General features: G+C 36.3%; 1 long non-coding RNA gene across 2 annotated transcripts in view; it reads right to left on the reverse strand.

Moving 5' to 3' along the window:
- The window catches only part of LOC136842585 (uncharacterized), a 624,527-nt gene that overhangs the window by 147,982 nt on the left and 457,052 nt on the right, over nt 1-19,493 (reverse strand). The gene's annotated exons all lie outside the window — the stretch shown is intronic.

Here is a 19,493-nt window from a genome sequence, read left to right on the forward strand (position 1 = left end):
ACGATTACATGTATCTTGTAAAAGCTGGCCTAATTCTTAATCTACGATTACACTTATCTCCCAAAAGCTGGCCTGAACCTTAATCTACGATCACTTATCTTCCAAAAGCTGGCCTAAATATTAATCTACAATTACACGTATATTGCAAAAGCTGGCCTAAATCTTAATCTACGATTACATGTATCTTGCAAAAGCTGGCCTAAATCTTAATCTGAGATTACACGTATCTTCAATGTTTGCTTAACTAGGATAAAGAGATGCATTTCACACCGACAGGACCTATTTTCCTCCAGAATAACTTACACTTCCCTTACAAGACAATGAAGATTAGCTACAACGATATAAGCTAAACTTCTGTAAGATGAACCTAAGTGGGCGTCCACACCTTAATAAAACATGTAAACAATCTTTGGCACCTTATTGCATTCATACAACAAAAATGTTGAAAAGACGTCAACGACCCTAAGTGGAGAAAAAAATCTTTGTCCAATGCTGGTTAATCGTATGAAGCACTAATTAGAACTAATAATGAGTTGTTAACTTGTACTCAACCTGTTTGCGAACGATATGCATTAAGTTACCGACGTGTCTTCCTGATACGTTTTATTGCAGTCTGGGCACAACCTACCCCTTTCTTTTTATGATTATGACGTTTCGCAAAGACGACCTTTCATCTCTCACACGACCATGAAGCCACACAATACGATGACCCTAAAGATATGGGCAAGCAGTTTAGCTCAGATGACTCTTAAGCTTTTAAAGATTACTTTTAAAGATTACTGTAAGCAGAGTGGGATAGATCAAGATGTGAACCTCTGCAAAAACGCAAATCCTCTGCACTGCATCATCATCTTCGACTTTCTCCATTTGCCAACGAGATTTTAAAAAAATTTATGGCTGCTCTGACCGGCAAATGAAATTCTACTCATCTACTTTCAGATTCGATGTTGATGAATCATTTGAAAAAATAATAATAATAATAATAACACCGCCACCTTGGAGGCGTTGGCTGCTTTCAAACGTCAAAAATGCAAACAGTCCCCTAAATGGAAAGAATATGTTGGCTGCTTTCAAACGTCAAAAATGCAAACAGTCCCCTAAATGGAAAGAATATGTTGGCTGCTTTCAAACGTCAAAAATGCAAACAGTCCCCTAAATGGAAAGAATATGTTGGCTGCTTTCAAACGTCAAAAATGCAAACAGTCCCCTAAATGGAAAGAATATGTTAGCTGCTTTCAAACGTCAAAAATGCAAACAGTCCCCTAAATGGAAAGAATATGTTGGCTGCTTTCAAACGTCAAAAATGCAAACAGTCCCCTAAATGGAAAGAATATGTTGGCTGCTTTCAAACGTCAAAAATGCAAACAGTCCTCTACATGGAAAGAATATGTTGGCTGCTTTCAAACGTCAAAAATGCAAACAGTCCCCAAATGGAAAGAATATGTTGGCTGCTTTCAAACGTCAAAAGGCAAACATTCCCTAATGGAAAGAATATGTTGGCTGCTTTCAAACGTCAAAAATGCAATCAGTCCCCTAAATAGAAAGAATATGTTGGCTGCTTTCAAACGTCAAAAATGCAAACAGTCCCCTAAATGGAAAGAATATGTTGGCTGCTTTCAAACGTCAAAAATGCAAACAGTCCTCTACATGGAAAGAATATGTTGGCTGCTTTCAAACGTCAAAAATGCAAACAGTCCCCTAAATGGAAAGAATATGTTGGCTGCTTTCAAACGTCAAAAAGGCAAACATTCCCCTAATGGAAAGAATATGTTGGCTGCTTTCAAACGTCAAAAATGCAATCAGTCCCCTAAATAGAAAGAATATGTTGGCTGCTTTCAAACGTCAAAAATGCAAACGGTCCCCTTAAATGGAAAGAAAATGTAAGTACAAATATATATGAAACAAAGCACTGAGCATGTTCAGTCAGCGTGAAAAAAGGTACCTCGCAGGAGTTCCGTAAGGGACACTGGAAACCTTTACCTAGGCTGTCTCAAAAGGTCAATAAGGACATAATGTAACGCCCGAAAAAAACATTAATTATCGGAACTAACAGTAGCTTTTCAAATGTCATTATTGCGATGGAATTCATGTTTCAGTTGAGGTTACTTCAAGGTCAATGATTTGCTTGGGCATAGCACTAAAGTTATGACCCTTTGTCATTGGCACTTTGGGAACATTAAGGAAGATTCTGGAGAGCTGTCAATATCCTTCCCGCTTCCAGAAATCTTTAAAGGTAGGCTACTTACAACGGATATATTATTCTATTGCTCTTTTTTGGTTTAAACCTGCAAAATCTTATTTATTTACAATGATATTGTTATGGTCACTATACAGATGTTGTAACATGTTGCCACTTTAGTTACACAGAGAATTAGGTGAAATGATATATTTCAAGAATGACTTTTACTTGAATAATGGGTGTTTTCATACTTGCACTTATCTATGGTTTCCTAATATATGATTTTTCTATTTTTGCTAAAGAAAATAGTAAATTTTATTGCCGAAGTATAAAGTTTTTTCATCATTTTTAAGAGAAATAAAAGAACAATGGTAATGACCTGTGAAGCACTGAACCCACATCCAAATCTAGGTAGGAGGGCCGCTTCCTTTCTGTGAAGCGCTTTGTATATTCTGTACTCACTCTCCCACTGCTACACTTCTAGTCACATTGAAGCTTGTTGGAAATTCATCATAGAACACAGAAATCCTTTAGTTATGGTCACTAGTTCACACTTTTATTGTTATGCACTCAAGAACAATGGATGGTTGGACTGATGATATGTCAATCCACAACACATCCGCGCTATCGGATCAGAAAGTCTTTGAATGTAGCCCTCCAATGTGATTCTATAAACTGGTAAATGTCTGGTTCAAAATGGGCTTACCCTTCAAATTTCTATTTGAAGATTCGTGTTATTAATGTAGGAGTAACTGTTAACTGATATGGTAAGCCCTTAATTTTTAAATAAATAAATGACTAACACTGAACAATCGCAGTCATATAGAAGTATATATAGTCTTCTCGTATAAGAAGTAAAGCATGAACAGGATGTCCCTATGGCAGGAAAAGAGTGCTTGCAAGCGGAACGACTCAAAACATCTTGCAATCACCTGCAGCTCCATCTAATTAAATTACTTACAGCAGCCATTTTTTAAATATTTTTTTATTATCCTTGAATCACAATGCATGACAAGGAAGACCGCGTTTGAAAGAATGTCTTCCTCCTCTTCTTCCTCCAACTCTCCCTTCAACACCGGCACCACCGCCATTACTCCGTTACTGCTTGTCAACTGGAGCAATACCCGACTCCAATATTATCCATTCAAACCGTAAATGATACATAGACCTCTTTACAATCTCGAATTCTACTAGGAACGAGCCCCTAGGCGGTGGGTGCCAGACTGTGAAATTGCAATCAACTCGAATCGACTCAATAAAAGCCATTTAGCCTTCGCTGGATTTGATTAAGAAAATGAACGTGGAATGGACTGACATGTTTTTTACAAGGGAGAGAAAGGACACCCGAATATCGTCGTAGTAGTTAAAATAATTCTCTCTCTCTCTCTCTCTCTCTCTCTCTCTCTCTCTCTCTCTCTCTCTCTCTCTCTCTCTCGCTCTCTCTCTCTCTCTCGATTGTCAGCTATCATTAGTTCAAATGAAAGGGACAGATGTTCTGATAATTTCCTGTATGAGATACAGACAACATACAAGCATATATATACATATACATACATATATATATATATATATATATATATATATATATATATATATATATATATATATATATGTATGTATGCATGTATGTCTATGTGCATGTGTGCAGGTGTGTTCTCCACACAGAATTCTTCAATAAATTATCAGAACTTCTCTCCCTTTCATAGCATATATTCGAGAAAAAGCATTTATCTACGATGGTCGGATGTCTTCTCTTTCAATTGTAAAAAAAAAAAGTCAACTCCATTTTCATCTTCTTAAATCCAGGAAAGGCTGTATGGTATATATATATTTATATATATATATATATATATATATATATATATATATATATATATATATATATATATATATATATATATATATATATATATATATATATATATGTATATATATATATTATACTATATATATATATATATATATATATATATATATATATATATATATATATATATATATATATATATACATATATATGTATATATATATATATATATATATATATATATATATATATATATATATATATATATATATATAAACGATTTACCGCTAGAACCTGCGATGTTTCAAGTTGTCACTGAGCTAAAGGAATGATTGTAAGAAGAACTGGCCAAGTGCTTTCATGTTCTCACATTTCTCAAGTCAAGTGATCTGAAAAATCACATGTAGGTACAAAGTCACCATTGCACTGTGGCAGCAATACATTATCCTAAAAACTAGTTTACAGCTGCTTAAAAACTAATTGTTTAAAACTAATACTTACAAACAATCCATCAAATTTGTACATTCCTAAGCTGCTTTTAATTAATTCAGCTTGATTTTGCTCTACAACTGAGGACTCAGCAATGTTTTATTTTACAATGTCTTTATAGCGCATGATCTCTTTGACATTTAGAAAGAATGAAGGTTATCCTCTGCCCAAACAGCTTAAACTCACGCGTGAGTTTTACTCCTCCTGGATGTGTCTGAGAACAGAAGCATCTCTGCAATTGGGGAGCTCAAATGAATCTCCACTAAGAGGTTTCCACTGGCATGTCACCAAGCAAACTCCATCCTCTCTTGGCTCAGAGGCATAGGGTGAGAGGAGGGTTGCTTGAGAACCTTCTCCTTTCGTTGCCAATGAAGCAAGCATTGGTTGTGCCTGAGGCACAAACTTCTCCAAGGATGATAGGTGACTGAGGACGACTTGCCAAAGCCAGGCTTGTTGTTCCCATCACAAAAGGAACTGCAATGTTACTTCCATTTGTTGATGTGAGAGTCTTACCAAAAACTCTTGCTGCTGCCTTGTATTTCAGCATGTCCATACATACAAGCTGCTTGGGTACAAAATCCGACTTACTTCTAGTTATTGACTCACAGATCATCATAAGAAATGCAAATTGGGCCAAGGTAACACCAAGGTGGACCCACAAGTGAACATCTTAGGGGATGTTGCTGGTCCCAAATACAGGGCTCTGAACTGGTAGACAATCCTTTGGCAGATAAAATGGAGGTTTTTCCCAGTGGGCTGATGGGTGGGCACCTCAAGACATGCATCCTTCAGATCCACCTTAAGCATGAAGTCATGCTCTCCTATGGGATCCAACATGAAAAAAGTTGTTTTCCCCTGAAATGAGAGAAGTCAATGACCTGTCTCCAACCTTCAGTTAGCTTCTTGCCAAGAAAACCTGTTAAACGTTGGGGACTGGTTGGCTATGACTTCTTGTACATTTCTTTTCTGCACTAGCCTTGTATCTGCTAACAAGGCTAGAACTTGGAAAAAATCCTGGCAGGCAGGATGGAAACAGGATCAGTGTATGAGAGAAGGGAGGTCAGTAGTCCTTGAAAGTTGTCAGCAACTCTCATTAAGGACACAGGCTATCCCTACTCATGGCAGCCAGAGAAGGGAACAGCACCTTAGAGTACACTTCCCTTCTTCACCTTGCCTTCCACTCGAGCTGGAGGTAAGGTCTCAAAAGGGCTGGGAAGACTCCTTGTCCTTTTGTGAGAAAGAAGAAACCTAAGTTCTTTGCCAATTTTTCATTGAGGTCTGAACCTTACTAATACCAGACACAGAAGGCGTGGCTGCCCCCAAAAGCTTGCCTGCAGTACCCTTTAGCGCCCTGAAGCACTTGAAAGAGACTATAATGGATCAAAGTGTCTCAACTTGTAAGAATACCTCTCCTCCACTGCTGTCTCAACTTCAGAAAGTGCAAAGAGAAACCTAGAATCCATTCTGCTGAGTGAAACTACTCTCTTCCAAATTTGTCAGCAGAAAAGTGTGGACACAAGGACAAATCTTCTCATGACAAAGTTTACCCACAGATTACACTCTGGTCTGAGAGGAAAGTCAGTACCTTTCCCCCAACACCAACAACTTCCAAACTTTGCCCTCTCATCTGCAGATGATGACAAAGTTAGCAAGCATGTTCAACCAAAGTAAAGCCGCGATGCTCCCTAGAAGAGCAGTCTCTAATAAAAATTTATAACAAATGTTCTTATAGAATGATCTATCAATTACTGATGTTCTCAAGGGATGGTGAACATAAACACTATGTTTTCTAATAGGGGCAAAGCTATTACTAATGTTCTTAAAAGGTGGTGACCCTATGATCAATGTACTCAATGGGCGGTATCTTTATAATCAATTTTTTATCAGAGTTGACTCTTCTAACCAATGTTCTAAAACAGTAGTGGCCTCGTAAGAGTGATATGCCTATTACTAATGTTTCAAAGGGAGATAACCCATTACCAATGTTCTCAAAGGATGATGGCCCCATAAACAATGGTCTCAAAGGGTAGTTAACATATCACCAATATTTCCAAAAGGTGGTGAGCCAACAACCAGTGTTCTCAAATGGTGGTGAGCCTATTAAGGTGGGTACACACATGAGAACCGGACCTTGTATTGTAACCAATTCTTGTAACAAAAACACAAGTGTGGACGGTTCCTCGAACCCGAACCCCAAACCCGTGAGGTTCGAGGCTCCGTTCGCCCTTCGTCCCGGCAATTGTCGGTTTTTGGGCCCCGAATCAAAGGGAGGTCGCTTCAGCACGTTACGCAGTGTGTGGACGGGACTTGTATTTTCACGCATAACAACAGAGGTTGCTGAACTTGTTGACACCGACTATGAACAAGGCCATCCATAGTAGAGTCCCTTGTTTTGGTCCGTCTCATGCCCTTGGTGTAAGTATGTATATGTCTACCATGGCTGACTGGAGTGAGGAAGAGGTCCTTCTTGGAATCTCATGTCAGCGAGTAATTCCCGACCACTGTATTCTACCCTTCTAGTATATAACCTTGATTGCCACCATCTTCTTTTATTTCGCTTCATCTTCGTTATATAATGTAAATAAATATATATACGCGGCAGCTGCTACTTGCATGGTGGCCATCGTCGGTAAACAACCCGGACAGAGACAGACTTATGATCGCAGTGGATTGCAATGAAGTTACGTGCTTAATGTGGTTACGGTTCGTCCTCAACATTTTGACACCTTGTAACCGTATATGCATAACTCAGTTACACATACAAGGTTCGGCTCTCATGTGTGTACCCACCTTTACAGTACTTATATTTGTAGAGGATGAACAGCGTGCATCCAATGTTTTTGAAGGGTAATCAACCTATTAACAATGTTATCAAAGGGTGGTGAATATACAACCATTGTTTTCAAAGGGTGGTGACCCTATAGCCAATGAACTTAATGGGTGGTATCCCTATAATCAATGTTTTCTCAGAGTGGTGAATCTAAAACCAATGTGCTCAAGGGATGTTGGTCAAACAATGACAATAATATTGTTTTCAAAAGTGGTGACCTGTAATTAACTTTCTTAGTGGGTAAACATCCCACTAACAATGATCTGAAAGGGTGGTGACCCTATAACCAATGGTCTCAAACGGTGGTTGATATATTACCAATATTCCCCAAGGGTGGTGAACCTACAACCAATGTTCTCCAATGGTGCTAAGCTTATTACCAATTTTTGCAAAGTGTGGTGAACTATAACCAATGATCTCCTAGAGTGATGACCTTATGACCAATGTTCTCAATAGGCAGTGACCCTATAAGCAAAGTATTCTCAAATGGTTATTCAAACAACCAATTTTCTCAAAGATTGCTGGCATCCCAATAACAAATGCTCTTAAAGGATGGTAACACATTACCCAACGTACTCATAAGGCAGTGAACTAATTCTGATAGGTGGTGACCCTATAATGATCTCAAAGGGTGGTGACAAGATTGCCAGTCTTTGTGAAAGGTTATGACCATACAACAATGTTCCTAAAGTGTGATAAACCTTTAACCAATGCTCTAATGCAGTGGTGACCTGTAACCAGTGTTCTCCTCAACTGGTGACCCTGTGACCAATTCCTGGATGGTGACCCAATTTTAACATAATCCAAAGTTCTCTGAGGGAAATGACTGTATAACCAATTTTCTCAGAGTTATGACCCTATTACCATTGTTCCCAAACGATGATGAACTTATAATCAATGTTCTCGGTGAATGATGGCCTAATAACCATCATTCTCAATATGTCATTAACCTATTAACAAAGTTCTCAAAGGATGGTGACCTGTAACTGAGGTTTTCAAAGGGCAGGAACCTTATCAACATTGTTATTAAGTGTGTTGACCTAACAATACATGTTGTCAAAGGGTCTGGTACTACAACCAATGTTCTCAAAAAGTGGAGACCATATTACAAATATCTCAAGAGGTGGTGCCCCTATAATCAATGTTTTCCTGGATGGTGACCCATTAACTAAAATGGTGACCCATTAACTATGTTTTTAAAGGACTTCGACCATATTACCAATGTTCTTTGAAGGCAATGACCATATGACGAATGTCCTAGAATGATGACCCTATTAACATTGTTCACAGTGAGTGATGACCTTATAACCACCATTCTTATAAGGCTGCTAAACTATTACCAAAGTTCTGAAATGGTTGGTAACCCTGTAACTGATCTTATCAAAGGGTGGGGACCCTATTAACATTATTAACATAACAACACATACTGTCAAAAGGTTTGACCCTACAACCAATTTTTCATGGGATGGTGACTCTTTAGCAGACAAACTCTAAGGGTAGTTTCTAAAGGGCTGTGACTGCCTTATCTATGTTTTCTGAGAGTGATGACCCTACAACCAATGTTCTAAAAAAATTTTTTACTTTGTCATTAATGTTCTCATACATAGCTAACTTAATAGCAATGCTCCCAAAGTGTAGTGAAACTAATACAATTGTTCTTAAAGTGTGGTGGCCTTAAGATAAATTATCCCGAAAGGTTTTTACCATTCAATCAGTGTTCTCAAAGGGCAATGACCCTAAAATGTATGTTCTCATACAGCAGTTAACATGTTACTAATTCCCAATGGTTTCGAAGGGTGGTGACCCCTATAGCCAATATCAAGGGTGGTGGCCTAATAAAATACATTCTGAACAGGTGGTGACCCTGTAACCTATGATCACAAGGTTGTGACCATAAACCAATGTTTTCCTACAGTGGTGACCCTATAACCAATGTTAACAAAGGAACCAACAAGAAAGGTTCTCAATGGGTGTTCTTAATGGGAGGTGACCCCACAACCAATGTCCTGAGAGAGTCGTGACCCAATAACGAAAATTCTTCAAGGAAGGTGACCCTACAACTAATACCCCAAAGGAATGGGATCCAATAATTAACTTCTTAACAGGGGTGACCCTGGAAACAATGTTCTCAAAAGGGGGTGATCCAAAAACTACTGTTCCGAAGGAAAGGTGGCCCTATAACCAATGATCTCAAGGGCTGTTGGGTGGCAACCCTAAAACCAATGTTATCAATGCATACTGACCATATAACCAATGTTCTTAACACCACTGGTTGAGCCGGGAACTCTGAACCATGAAGCTATATCTCTTGCTTGAGGGTTTCAAGTACATCATCCATATATATTTACCTCTATCTTCTTTTCATTTATGTGGACATTTATTGTTGTTTACTAAATATAATATATGAGGCTTTATTTCTTAATGTTTAATAAATTCAGTTATATTACCATTGAACACTACACACACACACACACACACACATACACACACACACATATATATATATATATATATATATATATATATATATATATATATATATATATGTGTGTGTATATGTATATGTATATGTGTGTGGTGTGTGTGTGTGTGTGTGTGTGCGTGTTTACGTTTGTACTACGCTTTCTCTTTCTTAAAAATTGGGCAATCTGTTCCCCGAAAATTTACAATAGTTAAATTGACTTTGACTTTTGCTGGCTGCAGTAATAAGCAGTGATCAGTGTTTTCACATTTCAATCTGTCATTCACTTCCTCTGACAGCTACCACCTCCAAGCAAAGCAACATAAAAGGTGGTTTTCAACTCATACGCTTTCACTGCAACCGTATTAGCATTCAATTGTCCTTACAAAGAAGAAGAAGAAGAAGAATTACAGAAATGAGAACTTTGGCGAAACGTATTCAGAGACAATACTGCTGACCAAGCACTTTCGATAAGGAGCGAACAGAACCAAGTTTACCTAACTTCCAGGAAATCTTCCGTGCTTTATAAGTTCCCTACTACAGATTAATGTGGAATATTTTATGCGTGGAATCTTTTGACGGTCTTTGTATTTGTATTATTGGACAGACGCTTTTTCTAAACAATGATTTAACAGATATTACATCGTCGCTTCTTTGGTTTTCAAATTATGAAATGGAGAGAGAGAGAGAGAGAGAGAGAGAGAGAGAGAGAGAGGATGTCTTGTTTGTATTCAACAATAATTACCGACTTGACACGATTATCACAGAATGCTCACAGACCACAGAGATCACCAGAGATCAGAGGTCAGTTCAAGTACTATACCACAATAAATAAATAAATGCAAACGACAAAATATGTACGCTCAAAAGACTGGCTTACCAAAACTTCAAGAATGAACATTCAATAAATATAGTAAACATGTTCTTTTAGCCAGGCAAAATGAGAATGAGACTTTGTTTGCGTTCTGAGACAATGATAAAATCTGTATCACTTATAAAAGGTCCTACATAAATGAAATAACCTTGGCACATATGCAAAGGTAATACCGACAAATAAAGAGTTTTAGAATACGAATAAGAAATGGAAAAATGGGAAAACGTTGGGCGATTACAAAGTTTAAACCAAAAAAAACGAATAAAGTATGCGTAAAATTATAAGTTTTCTTGGCGGTAAAACTACTGGGCTTTTCATAACATTACAACTACAGTTCTTGTCAAATTTGATAATTGATGAGTCAACATTATTTTCAGTGACTTTGCTCTTAAAATATATCATATACTTCAATATTTAAAAAATATGAATTCTGTAAACGTTTTCTGTCACATATACTTTGTAGGCTACAACTTCTTTCATTATATAAAAGTGGTTTAACTCATGGCTACTGAAGATGGCAAATTCAAAGAGCCTGTTCATCCCTACATACTTATTGGGTTCTTTGGCATGGGACAGAATGAACTTCATTTCATTTCAGGATTGTTACCAAATTACACCTATCAAGAGATTAAGTACAAATAAGTAAGTCATTAAACCACACCTCGAATGACTATTACTGTATAACTATTTCCTTGGACTCAATCAGCCGGAATTATTTGAAAACCTCCGAAATAACATTTTTATTGCTTATAAGTGACCAGATCCAAAAACGTACCCATTCCCAAATAGGAGTGGATATAACTTCAAATTATTTTTAAAAGCATTACGAAAAATATAGCTAACACTAACTTTTGTTCAGCTGAGAAAAATGATACTGTATAATTACATCTTAAATATGTAGTGCAAGACTATATAAGCCATGAATTTACAATAATTATTATTTCTTCTAACATCTTCAGAGAGAGAGAGAGAGAGAGAGAGAGAGAGAGAGAGAGAGAGATATTAAAACTTAGAGATCAGAGAGAGAGATTAAAGAGAGAGAGAGAGAGAGAGAGAGAGAGAGAGAGAGAGAGAGAGAGAGAGAGATTAATGAGAACTCATAGATTAAAACTTACGAGAACAAAGAACAGATTAATGTAGGTTGCAAGATGATTATGCCGGAGAAAGGACGATCATAAGAGGTGATTATGAAGAAGTAGATTAATGGAGATGCCACCATAAAGAGGTGATTATGTAATGAAGAAGTAGATTAATGGAGAAAACGATCATAAAGAGACTGAAAGTTATTAGTAGATTAATGGAGGAAAGGACGATCATAAAGATGATTATGAGAAGTAGATTAATGGAGGAAAGGACGATCATAAAGAGAGGTGATTATGAGAAGTAGATTAATGGAGGAAAGGACGATCATAAAGAGGTGATTATGAAGTATTAATGAGGAAAGGAGATTAATGGTGATTAAAAGATTAATGGAGAAAGGACGATCATAAAGAGGTGATTATGAAGAAGTAGATTAATCCAGGAAAGGACGATCATAAAGAGGTGATTAAGAAGAAGTAGATTAATAAGGAAAGGACGATCATAAAGAGGTGATTATGATTAGAAGTAGATTAATGGAGGAAAGGACGATCATAAAGAGGTGATTATGAGGAAGTAGATTAATGGAGGAAAGGACGATCATAAAGAGGTGATTATGAAGAAGTAGATTAATGGAGGAGGAAAGGACGATCATAAATTATGAGGTGATTAATGGAGGAAAGGACGATCATAAAGAGGTGATTAAAGAAGTAGATTAATGGAGGAAAGGACGATCATAAAGAGGTGATTATGAAGAAGTAGATTAATGGAAAGGACAATCGATCATAAAGAGGTGATTAAAGATGAAGAAGTAGATTAATGGAGGAAAGGACGATCATAAAGAGGTGATTATGAAGAAGTAGATTAATGGAGGAAAGGACGATCATAAAGACGATTGAGGTGATTATGAAGAAGTAGATTAATGGAGGAAAGGACGATCATAAAGATTATGAAGGTGATTATGAAGAAGACGATAGATTAATGGAAATGAAAGGACGATCATAAAGAGGTGATTATGAGAAGTAGATTAATGGAGGAAAGGACGATCATAAAGAGGTGATTATGAAGAAGTAGATTAATGGAGGAAAGGACGATCATAAAGAGGTGATTATGAAGAAGTAGATTAATGGAGGAAAGGACGATCATAAAGAGGTGATTATGAGAAGTAGATTAATGGAGGAAAGGACGATCATAAAGAGGTGATTATGAAGAAGTAGATTAATGGAGGAAAGGACGATCATAAAGAGGTGATTATGAGAAGTAGATTAATGGAGGAAAGGACGATCATAAAGAGGTGATTATGAAGAAGTAGATTAATGGAGGAAAGGACGATCATAAAGAGGTGATTATGAAGAAGTAGATTAATGGAGGAAAGGACGATCATAAAGAGGTGATTATGAAGAAGTAGATTAATGGAGGAAAGGACGATCATAAAGAGGTGATTATGAAGAAGTAGATTAATGGAGGAAAGGACGATCATAAAGAGGTGATTATGAAGTAGATTAATGGAGGAAAGGACGATCATAAAAAGAGGTGATTATGAAGAAGTAGATTAATGGAGGAAAGGACGATCATAAACAGGTGATTATGAAGAAGTAGATTAATGGAGGAAAGGACGATCATAAAGAGGTGATTGTGAAGAAGTAGATTAATGGAGGAAAGGGCGATCATAAAGAGGATTAAAGTAGATTAATGGAGGAAAGGACGATCATAAAGAGGTGATTATGAAGAAGTAGATTAATGGAGGAAAGGACGATCATAAAGAGGTGATTATGAAGTAATTAATGGAGGAGGATTAATGGAGATGAAGGACGATCAATAAAGGACGATCATGAAAGAGGTGATTATGAGAAGTAGATTAATGGATGGAAAGGACGATCATAAAGAGGTGATTATGAAGAAGTAGATTAATGGAGGAAAGGACGATCATAAAGAGGTGATTATGAAAGTAGATTAATGGAGAAGGATTATGAAGAAGTAGATTAATGGAGAAAGGACGATCATAAAGAGGTGATTATGAAGAAGTAGATTAATGGAGGAAAGGACGATCATAAAGAGGACGTGATTATGAAGAAGTAGATTAATGGAGGAAAGGACGATCATAAAGAGGTGATTATGAAGAAGTAGATTAATGGAGGAAAGGACGATCATTAAAGAAGATTAGATGGAGGAAAGGACGATCATAAAGAGGTGAAGAAGTAGATTAATGGAGGAAAGGACGATCATAAGAAGTGATTGATTGAAGAAGAAGTAGATTAATGGAGGAAAGGACGATCATAAAGAGGTGATTATGAAAGAAGTAGATTAATGGAGGAAAGGACGATCATAAAGATTATGGTGATTAATGGATTAATGAAGAAGTTGATTAAAGAGGTGATTATGAAGAGATTAATGGAAAGGACGATCATAAAGAGGTGATTATGAAGAAGTAGATTAATGGAGAAAGGACGATCATAAAGAGGTGATTATGAAGAAGTAGATTAATGGAGAAAGGACGATCATAAAGAGGTGATTGAAGTGATTAATGAAGAAGTATCATAAACAGATTAATGGAGGAAAGGACGATCATAAAGAGAGTGATTATGAAGAAGTAGATTAATGGAGGAAATGACGATCAATGGAGGAAGATTAATGGAGGAAAGACGATCATAAAGAGGTGATTATGAAAGTAGATTAATGGAGGAAGGACGATCATAAAGAGAATTATGAAGAAGATTAATGGAGGAATGGAGGACGATCATAAAGAGGTGATTATGAAGAAGTAGATTAATGGAGGAAAGGACGATCATAAACAGGTGATTGTGAAGAATCATTAATGGAGGAAAGTATTAAAGAGGTGATTATGGAGTGATTCATAAAGAGGTGATTATGAAGTAGTAGAGTAATGGAAGAAAGGACGATCATTAACAGGTGATTCTGAGAAGCAGATTAATGGAGGAAGGAAGATCATAAAGTCGTGATTATGAGAAGTAGATTAATGGAGGAAAGGACGATCATAAAGAGGTGATTATGAAGAAGTAGATTAATGGAGAAGGACGATGAGGTGATTAAATAAATGGAAGAGACGATTATAAAGAGGTGATTATGATTAATGGAGGAAAGGACGATCATAAAAGAGGTGATTATGAGAAGTAGATTAATGGAGGAAGGGACGATCATAAAGAGGTGATTATGAGAAAGATTAATGGAGGAAAGGACGATCATAAAGAGGTGATTATAAGAAGTGATTAATGAGAAAAGGAGATTAATGGAGGAAAAGTAGATTAATGGAGGACGATCATAAAGAGGTGATTCTGAAGAAGTAGATTAATGGAGGAAAGGACGACGAAAGATAATTATGAAGAAGTGATTAATGAAAGGAATCATAAAGAGATTAATGGAGGAATGGAAAGGATCATAAAGAGGTGATTATGAGAGTAGATTAATAAAATGACGATCATAAAGAGACGATTATGAAAGTTAGATTAATGGAGGATGAATCATAAAGAGAGATTAATGGAGAGGACGATCAAGGACGATCATAAAAGGAGGTGATTATGAAGAAGTAGATTAATGGAGGAAAGGACGATCATAAAGAAGAAAAGGACGATCAGTGAATTGAGAAAGGACGATTATGAAGAAGTAGATTAATGGAGGAAAGGACGATCATAAAGAGGTGATTATGAAGAAGTAGATTAATGGAGGAAACGGTCATAAAGATGATTATGAAGTAAAGATTAATGGAGAAAGGACGATCATAAAGATTATGTAGAAATGAAGTAAAGATTGATTATGAAGAAGTAGAAATGGAGGAAGATCATAAACAGGTGATTATGAAGAAGTAGATTAATGGAGGAAAGGACGATCATAAAGAGGTGATTATGAAGAAGTAGATTAATGGAGGAAAGGACGACCATAAAGATTATGAAAGTAGATTAATGAGAAATGACAATCATAAAGAGGTGAAGTAGATTAATGGAGGAAAGGACGATCATAAAGAGGTGATTATGAAGAAGTAGATTAATGGAGGAAAGGACGATCATAAAGAGGTGATTATGAAGAAATAGATTAATGAGGAAAGGACGATCATAAAAGAGTGATTGAAATGAAGTAGATTAATGGAGGAAAGGACGATCATAAAGAGGTGATTATATTTTAATGAAGGACGATCATAAAGATTAATGGAGGATTAATGGAGGACGATCATAAAGTGATTATGGTGATTAATGGAAGAATCATAAAGATTAATGAAGAGTAGATTAATGGAGGAAAGGACAATCATAAAGGCGATTGTAAGAAGCAGATTAATGGAGGAAGGACGATCAAAAAGAGGTGATTATGAAGTAGATTAATGGAGAAAGGACGATCATAAAGAGGTGATTAAGAGAAGTAGATTAATGGAGGAAAGGACGATCATAAAGAGGTGATTAGATTAATGAGGAAAGGACGATCATAAAGATTAATGGAGGAAGGAGACGATCATAAAGAGGTGATTATGAAGAAGTAGATTAATGGAGAAAGGACGATCATAAAGAGGTGATTGTGAAGAAGTAGATTAATGGAGGAAGGACGATCATAAAGAGGTGATTATGAAGAAGTAGATTAATGGAGAAAGGACGATCATAAAGAGGTGATTATGAAGAAGTAGATTAATGGAGGAAAGGACGATCATAAAGTGATTATGAAGTGATTAATGGAAAGGAGATCAAAAGTGATTATGATTAATGGAGGAAAGGACGATCATAATTAGATAGATTATGGAAAAGGACGATCATAAAGAGGTGAGATTAATGGAGGAAAGGACGATCATAAAGAGGTGATTATGAAGAAGTAGATTAATGGAGGAAAGGACGATCATAAAGAAGGTAGATTAATGGAGAAAGGACAATCATAAGAGGTGATTATGAAAAGTAGATTAATGGAGGAAGGAAGATCATAAAGAGGTGATTATGAGAAGAAGATTAATGGAGGAAGGACGATCATAAAGAGTGATTATGAAGAAGTAGATTAATGGAGGAAAGGACGATCATAAAGTGGTTGATTAAGTAGATTAATGGAGGAAAGGACGATCATAAAGAGGTGATTATGAAGAGTAGATTAATGGAGGAAAGGACGATCATAAAGAGGTGATTATGAAGAAGAAGATTAATGGAGATTAATGGAGAAAGGACGATCATAAAGAGGTGATTATGAAGAAGTAGATTAATGGAGGAAAGGACGATCATAAAAGGACGAGAAGTAGATTAATGGAGGAAAGGACGATCATAAAGAGGTGATTAAATTAATGGAGTGATCATGAAGAGGTGATTATGAAGAAGTAGATTAATGGAGGAAAGGACGATCATAAAAAGGTGATTAAGAGAAGAATTAATGGAGGAAAGACGATCATAAAGAGGTGATTATGAAGAAAGGAGATTAATGGAGGAAAGGACGATCATAAAGAGGTGATTATGAAGAAGTAGATTAATGGAGGAAACGATCATAAAGAGGTGATTATGAAGAAGTAGATTAATGGAGGAAAGGACGATCATAAAGAAGGTGATTGTGAAAAAGTAGATTAATGGAGGAAATGGAGGAAGGGACGATCATAAAGGGTGATTAATGAAGAAGTAGATTAATGGAGGAAAGGAGGATCATAAAGAGATGATTATGAATAAGTAGATTAATGGAGGAAAGGACATGAAGAAGTAGATTAATGGAGGAAAGGACGATCATAAAGAGATGATTATGAAGAAGTAGATTAATGGAGGAAAGGACGATCATAAAGAGGTGATTATGAAGAAGTAGATTAATGGAGGAAAGGACGATCATAAAGAGGTGATTATGAGAAGTAGATTAATGGAGGAAAGGACGATCATAAAGAGGTGATTATGAAGAAGTGAGATTAATGGAGGAAATGACGATCATAAACAGGTGATTTTGAAGAAGTAGATTAATGGAGGAAAGGACGATCAAAAAGAGGTGATTATGAAGAAGATTAATGGAGGAAAGGACGATCATAAAGAGGTGATTATGAAGAAAGTAGATTAATGGAGGAAAGGACGATCATAAAGAGGTGATTATGAAGAAGTAGATTAATGGAAAAGGACGATCATAAAGAGGTGATTATGAAGAAGTAGATTAATGGAGGAAAGGACGATCATAAAAAGATTATGAAGTAGATTATGAATAAAGAAGTAGATTAATGGAGGAAAGGACGATCATAAAGATTATGATTAATGGAGGAAAGGAATCGCAAAAGTGTGAAGAAGTTTAATGGAGAAAGGACGATCATAAAGAGTGATTATGAAGAAGTAGATTAATGGAGGAAAGGACGATCATAAAGAGGTGATTATGAGAAGTAGATTAATGGAGAAGGACGATCATAAAGAGGTGATTATGAAGAAGTAGATTAATGGAGGAAAGGACGATCATAAAGATGTGATTATGAAGAAGATTAATGGAGGAAAGGACGATCATAAAGAGGTGATTAATGGAGGAAAGTAGATTAATTAATGGAGGAAAGGACGATCATAAAGAGGTGATTATGAAGAATTAACGGAGGAGATTAATGGAGGAAGGACGATCATAAAGGGTGATTATGAAGAAATTAGATTAATGGAGAAAGGACGACCATAAAGAGGTGATTGTGAAGAAGTAGATTAATGGAGGAAAGGACGATCATAAAGAGGTGATTATGAAGAAGTAGATTAATGGAGGAAAGGACGATCATAAAGAGGTGATTGTGAAGAAGTAGATTAATGGAGAAAGGACAATCATAAAGGTGATTATGAAGAATTAGATTAATGGAGGAAAGGACGATCATAAAGAGGTGATTGTGAAGAAGTAGATTAATGGAAAGGTCAATCATAAAGAGGTGATTATGAAGAATGGACGATCATAAAGAGGTGATTATGAAGAAGTGATTAATGGAGGAAAGGACGACCATAAAGAGGTGATTATGAGAAGTAGATTAATGGAGAAGGACGATCATAAAGAGGTGATTATGAAGAAGTATATTAATGGAGGAAAGGGACGATCATAAAGAGGATTAATGGAGGAAAGGATGATCATAAAGGTTATTATGAAGTAGATTAATGAAGAAAGGACGAGATTAATGGAGGATTAATGGAGGAATAAAGGATTATGGAGAGTAGATTAATGGAGAAAGGACGATCATAAAGAGGTGATTATGAAGTAGATTAATGAGGAAAATGACGATCATAAAGAGGTGATTATGAAAAGTAGATTAATGGAGGAAAGGACTATCATAAAAACAGGTGATTATGAAGAAGTAGATTAATGGAGGAAAGGATCATAAACAGATCATAAATGGAGAAGTGATTATGAAAAGTAGATTAATGGAGGAAAGGACGATCATAAAGAGTGATTATGAAGAAGTAGATTAATGGAAGGAGAAATGGACGATCATAAAAGAGGTGATTATGAAGAAGTAGATTAATGGAGGAAATGGACGATCGATCATAAAGAGGTGATTATGAAGAAGTAGATTAATGGAGGAAAGGACAATCATAAAGAGGTGATTATGAAGAAGTAGATTAATGGAGGAAAGGACGATATTTTATGTCAAGAGGTGATTATTGATGGAGAAAGGAGATTAATGGAGGAAAGGACGATCATAAAGAGACGTGATTATGAAGAAAGTAGATTAATGGAGGAAAGGACGATCATAAAGAGGTGATTAAGAAAGTAAGATTAATGGAGGAGGACGATCATAAAGATTATGAGGTAAATGGAGGAGACGTGATTATGAAGAAGTAGATTAATGGAGGAAAGGACGATCATAAAGAGGTGATT

This window comes from Macrobrachium rosenbergii, chromosome 10 (genome assembly GCF_040412425.1).
Source record: "Macrobrachium rosenbergii isolate ZJJX-2024 chromosome 10, ASM4041242v1, whole genome shotgun sequence".
Classification (NCBI taxonomy): Eukaryota; Metazoa; Arthropoda; class Malacostraca; order Decapoda; family Palaemonidae; genus Macrobrachium; species Macrobrachium rosenbergii.